We start from the raw sequence: 11,995 nt of genomic DNA, 5'->3' as shown, positions 1-11,995 counted from the left end.
AAGACAGGAAAAAGACAGATGAATCCTGATATGATAACCCTGCACAATGAGCAGCAGAGGAGTATGCATTATTGCTACTTCCCTTGAGCACAGTGTACACAGCTTAAAAATGTATACACAGTTAGAGAAAATATATGTTTACTACACAGGTAGAGGAAATATTTGATTCCGACTTGCTCCAGAAGACAGACGATGTACATTTGATTGCCCTTTGAGAAAGTGAGTTGACCCACGACATTCCTAATCTCAAGGTTAGCTAGTAGAGTAGTGGAATGAGGAGTGCTTTTCCCCTTTCCTACTATTGTCTTCCTAACGTGACACGCAGTTGCCAGAGCAGACGTGAGACAATGCCTTTTGCTACAGTGATCCTGCCACTGAGGAGAGGGACTTACTATCGTCACAGAGTTGACCTCAGCCAGGGCCAAGCGGTCAAATAAAACCCACCGCCTAGTAGATGTCCAGGAAACTAGTTGGGCACAGGGATATCATGTGACGACGGGCCATTACAGGCCATGAATATTACTTTTCCATGTTAGTTTATAATTGAGTTAGCAAAAGCAAAGTGTGAGAAAGGAAACCAGCTTTAGGATTTCCAAAACTATGTCCAATCCTAATCCCTAGTTAATTACATCAGAGGATGAAAGGAAGAGACCCTGCCACCAGGCATGTGTCAGGACCGGACGCCAAAACAGGGATAAGGGGCGACCAGTCCCATGATCAGACTCACACTCACTCCCATTACCTCCCTTTCCTAGAATGGAGAGCAGGAAAAGGGAATAGCAGGAATATGTCGTTGCCATCCAACAGGGTTTCCTTCCTTGGAAAACAAACTGGGATGTTGTTCAACACAGATGAGTGACACCTCAAAATGAATCTTGGACCTGAGGCCGTACTGTCTTTCTTTAAAACCTGATGCATATCAATCAAAGAGAGACATTGTAAAATGTGGTGTAGGTTTAACATTACTAATATCATTTGAATTGGGGGAAAAGGGACAGTGAAATGGCATCTATAACATACAGGACCATTACAAAAACAGATCTAATAATTTTGTCAAATACATCACGTTAACAAAGCGAAGTGGAGCATTGGAAAGAACAGAATAACAGGGGCAAATATAGGACTATATTTAGTAGGTCAACTGCTGCTCCCCCTGTTGCTCTACAGCACAAGGTTACAATTGCTCTGAAGGGATGGGTGAGCAACAGGCTTCACTTCACTGAGCTATGTGACAACAGCCTCTCCCCATCACAAAAATGCTCTGCCTCCCCAGCCCCAGCCTGTTGTACAGGGTATGTCATCTGACTTGGCATGCAAAGAGTAGACTGCCCTGACTGCATCGCTGATCCTCTTGGCTCCAGAAAACATAAAAGGACTCCAGGCCCTATAATCACACAGCAAGTAAACACTCACCATCACCTCAATCATATCCATCTTGTTTACTTTCAGAAAGAGAAATAAGGGAGATTCATAATCTATCAGTACAAAGAGTGAGCATGAGCAACCAAAAATGATTGTTGATTTACTTCAGTTTCTTTCAAATATGAGAATCTGAAGACATACAGTTGAAGTCGGAAGTTTACATACACCTTAGCCAAATACATTTAAACACAGTTTTTCACAATTCCTGACATTTAATCCTAGTAAAATTTCAGTTTTAGGTCAGTTAGGATCACCACTTTATTTTAAGAATGTGAAATGTCAGAATAATAGTAGAGAGAATGATTTATTTCAGCTTTTGTTTCTTTCATCACATTCCCAGTGGGTCAGAAGTTTACATACAGTCAATTAGTATTTGGTAGCATTGCCTTTAAATTGTTTAACTTGGGTCAAACGCTTTGGGTAGCCTTCCACAAGCTTCCCACAATATATTGGATGAATTTTGGCACATTCTTCCTGACATAGCTTGTGTAACTGAGTCAGGTTAGTAGGCCTCCTTGCTCGCACACACTTTTTCAGTTCTGCCCACAAATTCTCTATAGGATTGAGGTCAGGGCTTTGTGATGGCCACTCCAATACCTTGACTTTGTTGTCCTTCAGCCATTTTGCCACAACTTTGGAAGAATGCTTGGGGTCATTGTCCATTTGGAAGACCCATTTGCTACCAAGCTTTAACTTCCTGATGTCTTGAGATGTTGCTTCAATATATCCACATAATTATCCTCCTCATGATGTCATCTATTTTGTGAAGTGCACCAGTCCCTCCTGCAGCAAAGCACCCCCACAACATGATACTGCCACCCCCGTTCTTCACGGTTGGGATGTTCTTCGGCTTGCAAACCTCCCCATTTCCCCCAAACACAACGATGGTCATTATGGCCAAACAGTTCTATTAATGTTTAATTTTTATGGCGGTTTTGGAGCAGAGGCTTCTTCCTTGCTGAGCAGCCTTTCAGGTTATGTCGATATAGAAGTCGTTTTACTGTGGATATAGATACTTTTGTACCTGTTTCCTCCAGCATCTTCACAAGGTCCTTTGCTGTTGTTCTGGGATTGATTTGCACTTTTCGCACCAAAGGACGTTCATCTCTAGGAGACGGAACGTGTCTCCTTCCTGAGCGGTATGATGGCTGCGTGGTCCAATGATGTTAATAATTGCATACTATTGTTTGTACAGATGAACATGGTACCTTCAGGCATTTGGAAATTGCTCCCAAGGATGAACCAGACTTGTGGAGGTCTACAATTGTTTTCTGAGGTCTTGGCTGATTTATTTAGATTTTCCCATGATCTCAAGCAAAGAGGCACTGAGTTTGAAGGTAGCCCATGAAATACATCCACATGTACACCTTCAATTGAGTCAAATGATGTCAATTAGCCTATCAGAAGCATCTAAAGCCATGACATAATTTTCTGAAAATGTCCAAGCTGTTTAAAGGCACAGTCAACTTAGTGTATGTAAACGTTTGACCCACTAGAATTGTGATACAGTGAATTATGAAGTGAAACAAACTGTATGTAAACAATTGTTGAAAAAAATACTTTTGTCATGCATAAATTAAATGTCCTAACGGACTTGCCAAAACTATAGTTTGTTAACAAAGCATTTGTGGAGTGGTTGAAAAACGAGTTTTAGTGACTCCAACTTAAGTGTATGTAAACCTCCGACTTCAACTGTACGTTTTACACATCACATCAGGTTTATCAGATCTGCAGAACTTCTCAAAAAATATTAGAATGACAAATAATCAAAATAGCAATATCCTTCATACAAAACAAAAGCAGTGCTGTAAAGAGGCTTTATTAAAGATTAAAAGATGAAACACAAATCCCATCTATTGTCCATGTGGTCAATAGGGACCCAGTACAGTTGGCTTCTTTTGAAGCAACTAAACTCTTTGTGTAAAAAGCTCTATTGGGAAACCTCGAGGCTGTAAACTCCATCATCAAAAAAGTAATTGAAAGTGCATTAACAAACAGACAGAGGTACACTAGACAGACAAGAAGCGCAAGACCGTACCTTCCTTTTGAGAAAGAAAGAAAACTGTAAAAAAAAAAAAAAAAAAAAAAGGTACAACATTAAAAAATAGCTTACAAGGTTAAAAAGTTCCCTTTGAGGAAGACCACGTTTGTTATCCTTCCACTAACCTTTGTAAAGAAAAGTGACTTATTTTTTCTGTTCATCAAACTTGTCATTTTTGGTGTTCAATTCTGAAGTAGCCATTACTAATGGTCTACTACCAAGGATCAAAACCCTTCTTTGTAACGACAACTTAAATTCCTATATAAAATCATAAACCACAAATCCTTTACCTTCATAGTGCTTTCTCAACCACTAAAAAGGAACAAATACTGAAGATGAAGCAAGAGAGTTTGCTGTCTGAGACACGAGAACCTACAGTTTAACATTGACTGATAAAACTCAGTGTGCCGAGCCTATGGGAGAATTCCTATATCCACCCAGGTGCGAGAACATCTCATTTTGTCCTTCATTTAAAAACAAGAGATTCAGTTCACTGCTTGATCATCTCTTTCTCGTCTGTTGGCGGAGCATCTTTCTCGTTTAAGGATCATGTCATGGAGTCTCTCCATGCCGTCTTTCAGTCCGTCTCCTATGATGGCACAGGTGGGCTGCAGGTGCCAAGGCGTGCCAGGGCCCAGTTCCTTCAACGCTAGTGCCTTTTCAATCTCCGCCAGGCTCAGAGAGTGCCTCAGGTCTTGCTTGTTAGCCACCACCAGCAGTGGCACTCCCTGGTTGTCTCCGGTCTTGGCGATCTTATGGAGCTCCGTTTTAGCCTCCTCCATGCGTTCGGCATCTACAGAGTCCACCACGAATACAATTCCATCGGTACAGCGTGTGTAGGACTTCCACAATGGACGCAACTTCTCTTGACCACCCACGTCCCAGAAATGGAAGGTCACCGTCCTGTGGCCGCCCAAAGACACATTGACCTTTTCTGCGTTGAAGCCTTTGGTAGGCACTGTGTTGACAAACTCATTGAACTGCAACCTGTACAGGACAGTCGTTTTACCTGCAGAGTCCAGTCCCAAAATGGCGATATGGAACGACTGAAAGAAGGGGATTCTCGAGAGGAAGGTCTGTGGTTCAGATAATCTATTCCCCATCTTTTCTCATGTGGGGAACAACAGGTGGAATAAAAGGGATGGTCCACTTCTCCAACAACGATGATTGGCACTGATTATATTCAAATTGGATTGCAGCAGTGACCTAAAAACAAAACAAATATTACTTTAGCCAAGCAAAAATCAGACAAATATAAGTCTACCACAAACTTAAAATTGACACAGAAAACCTATAGATGACATAAAAGTGATCAAATCAGTTATCCATGTGTTATTCACTTATTGAGGGCATATGACATTCACTAGACACCCCGAATTATATAGGCTCAAATGAAAAATACCATGCAGAAATACCGGACGTTTGTCAAGGTAAACTACACACTTGAATTTTAGGCGGCAGCAATGCACAAACCTATTTCCAAGGATAGGCGCGTAAATGAATATAAAGTCAATAAGCATACAGATGCTGACAGCCAGTAACGCCACTTGACGTGAAACCAGGCTCTCAAATTGGGGCATGAATCTTTATCATAGGCTACAACCGTTCCGTTCAGCCAGACATTTTCGTGCAAGGGCATCACTTACATCTATCCACTCTGAATATGCGGATCTCTGTTCACGAGGTCCAGTAACATGTTTTCCAATGCTCACAATCCAGGGCTTCCGATGACTGTCGCGCGGTCAGCAGCTTTCTATTATTTTACTATACGGTTTCATTCCCATAGAAGAATACTGCAGTGCAATTTGTGGAAAACTCCACTCATGTTCTAGCAACCGATTGGTTTAAGGAGAAGTCCATCAATAATGTATCCATTCAAACCACGCCCATCACCTGTTGCTGTAACGTCATTATTCTAGCCAATAGAGTTATTATACTATCGTTACACAATTACAATGCAACATGAACAATGCCTAAAATAAAACGTATCTGATAGTAGGCTAGGTCAAAGTCTAAACATAATACAAATGGTTATTAACATAACATAGCAAGCCAAGCATTATGTAAGCCTATATTCGTAAAAAGTCGAAGTAAAAGAAACAAATAGTAAAAGAAAAATCACAAAATAGTTAGTGATACGAATGTATTAAAATGAACAACTTATTGAACTATAAAAAAATCCTAACTTACCGTTTTTTTTGTTGCTGTGTTCGTGTCGCATGTGCTTTGGTTTGGATTTTACTGCACGCTAAACAGCGCCGCCCCATGATGCGTCCTTATCTGTTTACTTTCAAAATGATTGGTCAATAGTACAAAATGTATCCCACGCATACTGATTTTATAATGAGAATAATCACAGAATGAATTGTATAAATTATAATCCTGCGCCGGTATCTATTGAAATAATGTTCATAATATATGATACATGTTATAGTTATTTTATTTAATAATAAATACGGTAGCCCAAGTTTTTATGAATAGCGACTCATTGGAGTTTAACATTTAAAATTGTGAAGGTATGGGTTAGGGACGTCTCAGGGATCCCCGATAGCACTGACCGTCTTGTCAGGGGGCTACGAAGAAGGAGTCGGACGGAATCGGGCAAAATGCCGAAAATGGTGGAATGTATGTACAGGTGCAGAAGGTTAGCTTCATTTTAGGCAGGCAGAGTGCCGACAATTCCTCACACAGCTGAGTTTAGCAGAGCTCCAACTGGGACAACATGCCACTCCAGCCTAAGTTTTCACGAAAATGAGCCACCTGAGGCTAATAAAGTTAAAAGCATAGCACAACCCTTAACACTGGGATAAACTAAAATGCACATACACAGGTATTTCCTCAATTTAAATAAATATCTCACTCAATAGCCTAATCAATACTTCACTCGTTTCAATATCACTAGCAAATACATAATACATTTCAACACATCAGGACATAATATCACATACATATTCAACGCAGAAAGATATGTTGGTGAGTACAGGAAGAGAAAGAGAGGCCCAACTCCGCGGAAAATCTGCCTCCCTACATACAGCAGGTGGCGTTTTTTCGTTGTTTCGCTCACCAAGCGAGGAGTTTTTGTATGGAGGTAAATGAGTGTCGAATTTAGTCAACAACAAAAAATGTAAGATTTATTTGGTACGAGGTTATTTGCTATGAGGTTTATTTGATCAAATAGAAGTTTTGTAGTGCTTAAGTTGTCATGAGTGTACTGATATTAGTAGGACACGTGACATCCCGGCAACTTTGAAAAAACAAACACTTTTTATATTGGAGTTGTCTCGAGATGGCTATGCATACTCAATGATGAGGATAGTAAGCATTGCATCTCTCTCCATTAGATTACAGGCGGTTGACATCAACGACCCTAATCAAATATTACAATAAGATATTACAATTATGAGATGTCTCCACCAATTCAAAGAAAGGATAGGTTGGAGTTAGACAGCCCTCCGTGCTGCTTTGTGGACAACTGTTTTGTTAGGGCAAAGGGACATGTATCTTGTCAGTATATCCATAGTCTGGTGCAGAGGGGTATATGGCCAATATACCACAACTAAGGGCTGTTCTAAAGCACAACGTCTTACATTTGTACATTTTAGTAGACACTCTTATCCAGAGCAACTTACAGGAGCAATTAGGGTTAAGTGCCTAGTTCAAGGGTACATTGATATTTTACCCAGTCAGCTTGGGGATTCAAACCAGTGACCTTTTGTTTACTGGCCTGCGGAGTGCCTTGATTCAGCCATTAGCCGTGATATATTGGCCATATACCACAAGGTGCCTTATTGCTTTTATAAACTGGTTACCAACATAATTACAACAGTAACAACAGCCTACTAGCTGCCACCGATCCCCTTTCCTTTCCTTTTGGTTATGTCTGTTTTGTGTTCACCTGGTTTCACTTTGGTTAATTAGGGGGGGGATTTAATTCGACATTTCCTTTGGGGTTTTGTGCAAGATTATTTTTCACTGTCAGTGAGGTTGGGGTGCGTTTTTTTTTTGCTCTTGTTCTACCGGGGGATTTTCCCTGGACTCTGTCTGAGTGGGCATTTTTCCAGTGTATCTTCTATAGCCCTGAGTCCTGTTGGTTTTTCTTTTGAGCTTGTTAAAATCAAACGCCCTTTCTTTGGAACTCAGTTCTCCTGAGCCTGACTCCACACCCACATCTCCTTGGGGTGATCTGACAGAATCCAGCACCAATGAAATGAGTCAGCAGCAGCGGACACGCCCATCCCGGAAGAGCGGGTGCAACAGCAAACTGCGGTATTACACCGTTTGGGGACAGCGATGGATCAGGTGCTGGCGAGAATGGAGAGACGGGAAAGGAGCGGCCTCCCTACCTCGTCTTCAGCCACTCTCCAGCCTGCACCACCACCTTCTCCGACGGTGTCTGGCCCCAGCGGGATTCGGCTCGCTCTCCCGAGGGACTACGATGGAACGGCTGCCGGGTGTAAGGGGTTCCTGCTCCAGCTGGAGCTTTACCTGGCGAGGAGAGTGTTAACGAGGAGAGGAGAGTGTTAACCTCCTCGTCTCCTGTCTTTAGGGTAAAGCCCTGGAGTGGGCCAACGCGGTCCGGGAGGGCCAGGACTCGGCGAGGAGCCATTACCCAGAGTTCACCCGCCAATTCCGGGTGGTGTTTGATCACCCACCAGAAGGTAGAGCGGCGGGTGAACAGCTGTTTCACATAAGGCAGGAGACGAGGAGCGCACAAGATTTCGCGCTGGAGTTCCGGACCCTGGCCGCCGGCGTGGAATGATAGGGCCCTGATGGACCATTATAGGTGTAGCCTACAGGAGGACGTCCGCAGGGAGCTAGCCTGTTGGGACACCACTCTTTCACTGGACCAGCTAATCGACATGTCCATCAGGCTGGGCAACCTGTTGGCTGCTCGTGGGAGTCCTGATCAGGGTCTGTTCGTTCCACCTCCCAGCTCTCCTGCTCCGACACCCATGGAGTTAGGGGGTGCTGCTGGTAGGGCCACCGGAGGAGGAGTCTCCTCCTGCACCAGCTGTGGTCGGAGAGGACACCCTGCTGACCGGTGCTGGAGGAGCTCATTTGGGAGTCGAGAGGGCAGGCAGAGCATGACTCGAACACCTCAGGTGAGTCAGCACCCGGCTCACCCAGAGCCCCCTGTTGGTCATATTTTGTGTTGATTTCCTTTCCTGTGTTTTCCCCTCATTCCCAGCATAAGGCGCTAGTCGATTCAGGCGCAGCGGGGAGTTTTATGGACCGCGGTTTTGCGCGTAAATTAGGGATTCCCTTGGTGCAGATAGACCAACCCTTCCCCGTGCACGCCCTAGATAGGTCAGGGTTGATCAGGGAGGCCACGGTTCCGCTGGACATGGTGACGCAGGGGGGTCATGAGGAGCGGATTAGTCTCTTCCTCATTGATTCTCCTGCGTTTCCAGTGGTGCTGGGTATTCCCTGGTTGGCTTATCACAATCCTAAAATTTCATGGAAACAGGGGGCTCTTAAGGGGTGGTCAGAGGAGTGCTCAGGTAGGTGTGTGGGAGTTTCCATCGGTGCAACGACGGTGGAGAGTCCAGACCAGGTCTCCACCGTGTGCATCCCCCCCCCCCCCAATATGCCGTTTTGGCAATCGCCTTCTGTAAAAAGAGAACGACCCTATTACCACCACATCGACGAGGGGATTGCGCGATAGACCTCCAGGTAAACGCAGCACTTCCCAGGAGTCATGTGCATCCCTTGTCACTGGAGAAGATGGTGGCTATGGAGGCATACGTTACCGAATCTCTGGGACAGGGGTACATTCGGCCCTCCATATCACCTGTCTCCTCAAGTTTCTTTTTTGTGAAAAAGGAGGGAGGTCTGCGTCCGTGCATTGACTATAGAGGTCTAAATTCCATCACAGTGGGGTTCAGTTACCCGCTACCTCTCATCGCTAAGGCGGTGGAGTCATTCCACGGAGCACGGTTCTTCACAAAACTGGATTTTAGGAGCGCTTATAACTTGGTGCAAATCCGGGATGGAGATGAGTGGAAAACCACGTTTAGTACCACATCTGGCCATTATGAGTACCTTGTTATGCCGTATGGGTTAAAGAATGCTCCAGCCGTCTTCCGATCCTTTGTTGACGAGATTCTCAGGGACCTGCACGGGCAGGGTGTAGTGGTTTACATCGATGACATACTGATCTATTCCGCTACACGCGCCGCGCATGTGTCTCTAGTGCAGGTACTTGGGCGACTCTTGGAGCGTGACCTGTACGTCAAGGCCGCGAAATGCGTGTTCTCCAAACAAGTCGTCTCTTTCCTGGGGTATCGCATTTCCACATCTGGGGTGGTGATGGAGTGTGACCGCATTGCTGCCGTGCGTAATTGGCCGACTCCGACCACGGTAAAGGAGGTGCAGAGGTTGTTAGGGTTTGCCAATTACTACCGGAGGTTTATCCGGGCAGCAATGCGGGCAGGTAGCTGCTCCCATTACCTCACTGCTGAAGGGGGGGACGACGGTGCGTTTGCGGTGGTCAGCGGGGGCGGACAGAGCTTTTAGTCGTCTGAAGGCGTTGTTTACCGACGCTCCCGTATTGGCCCATCCGGACCCCTCTTTGCCATTCATAGTGGAGGTGGACACGTCCGAGGCTGGTGTTGGAGCCGTGCTATCACAGCGCTCCGGCACGACCCCGAAGCTTTGCCCCTACGCTTTCTTTTCGAGGAAGCTCAGTCCGGCGGAGCGAAACTATGATGTGGGGGATCGGGAGTTGCTGGCTGGGGTCAAAGCTCTGAAAGTGTGGAGACATTGGCTTGAGGGGGTGAAACACTCCTTTCTCATCTGGACTGACCACCGTAACCGGGAGTACATCTGGGCGGCGAGGAGACTTAATCCTCGTCAGGCAAGGTGGGCGATGTTTTTTACCAGATTTGGCTTCACTGTCTCCTACAGATCAGGTTCCCGTAACGTGAAGGCCGACGCTCTGTCCCGTCTAGATACCGAGGAGCGGCCCATTGATCCCACACCCAGACTTCCGGCCTCTTGTCTGGTGGCACCGGTGGGGTGGGAGGTGGACGCGGACATCGAGCGGGCGTCTCGGTTAGAACTTCCTCCACCTCAGTGTCCAGCGGGTCGGAGGTATGTCCCACTTGGTGTTCGTGATAGATTGATCAGGTGGGCCCACACGCTACCCTTCTCTGACTCCACACCCACATATCCTTGGCGAGATCTGACACCCCCAGGTCAGGAATACAATGTGTAGGCTACAACTTCTAAATATACATAACCTTTTTCTCGAATGTAAACGTTTATATAGCCTACAAATGTGGGGCATGTTTAGCAATAGGAATGTGCTTGTAATCGCTAGTAACATGAACAAACATTTGCAATAATTTGGTTCCAGTTTCTGAAATTAGTGTGGCTGCTCTCTAATCTCTCGTGGACAGACTACGTTAACATAAATGGTACACTAATTTGTCATGATACAACGGGAAGTGTGAGATAATGAGCAGCATTAATTCTGGTGCTTCAGAATTTTGAAAAGGGGAGGGAGCATTTGGCCCATAGACTTGCCCCTAATTTGAAATGAGAGAGGGTGGAGCTCTTTGTTCCCTTCTCCCTCCCTCCCTCATGTATGGACTCAGAATTTAATCGAGCCTCTGACCAATTACTCATGATTTTTGTTCTGGATTAACTGAGATTAGCTACTCTCCAATTGTGAACTTTAATTGCATATAGGCCGACATTTTAGAAACGAGTTTCAATGGCATTGTAATGACACACTTTGTTTACATTTTTCAGTTACTGGGATTATCTTTGTTGCCTATTGTCTGAGAGAATAGATTTATACACACACAATGGTTTATTAGGCCTATATCAAAAAAACGGACATATTTCAAAAAGAGTCATGGCAAGGGCAATTGTTTTGCAATGAACTATTGTATTTTCATGATACCTTGAAGTATTTTCATTAGGCTATAGCCTACATGATTTCTTTCTGTGAATGCAAGTATTTCATATTTCAGCCACGTCTTTCACACACCCAGATTAGAACATATTGTCTGGCTTAACACTGGAAATTTTAGGGGAGCCGATGCACATATCACTGCACAGCTGTGGACTCCATAGACGATTTAGGAGGTCAAAGTGTCAGCCAGATTTTCCAAGAGCTGGAGATCTATTCCTCTACTCTGTCCATGAAAGCACTGTACACTCCGCGCTTATGTGCTTGTGTCTCTGAGAAGAAGACAATATTTCAGAAAATGTATATTTAAACTTGAAGCAGAAGATACTATATTTATTATGGGTTTGCCTTATGCTCTAGGCTTTTTAATGGTGGAAAGATGATCCTAAACTGTATAGCCTTAACATGTAGTTAAAACAATAATTTTGATATCATGGGTGGTCAATCTTTGCGTCAATATCTCTGCCTATGAATTTGAGTGGTTACATTTCTCCAGCCCTAAGCTTTTTACCAAAACAGTGGCGGGTGGGGAAATGGTTTTGTTTTAGCACTTTTGGGTTAAACAGCATAATAACTTGGTAACTCACCAATTCAACACTCACGCTACTGGCCTA

General features: G+C 44.4%; 1 pseudogene; it reads right to left on the bottom strand.

Annotated features, from left to right (window-relative positions):
* Positions 1-3,225: 3,225 nt before the first annotated feature.
* Positions 3,226-5,645, bottom strand: LOC115114652 (ADP-ribosylation factor-like protein 4A; annotated as a pseudogene).
* Positions 5,646-11,995: the final 6,350 nt, after the last annotated feature.

The sequence above is a fragment of the Oncorhynchus nerka genome, linkage group LG3 (assembly GCF_034236695.1).
Source record: "Oncorhynchus nerka isolate Pitt River linkage group LG3, Oner_Uvic_2.0, whole genome shotgun sequence".
NCBI classification, from domain to species: Eukaryota; Metazoa; Chordata; class Actinopteri; order Salmoniformes; family Salmonidae; genus Oncorhynchus; species Oncorhynchus nerka.
This window is presented reverse-complemented; position numbering and strand designations above follow the sequence as displayed.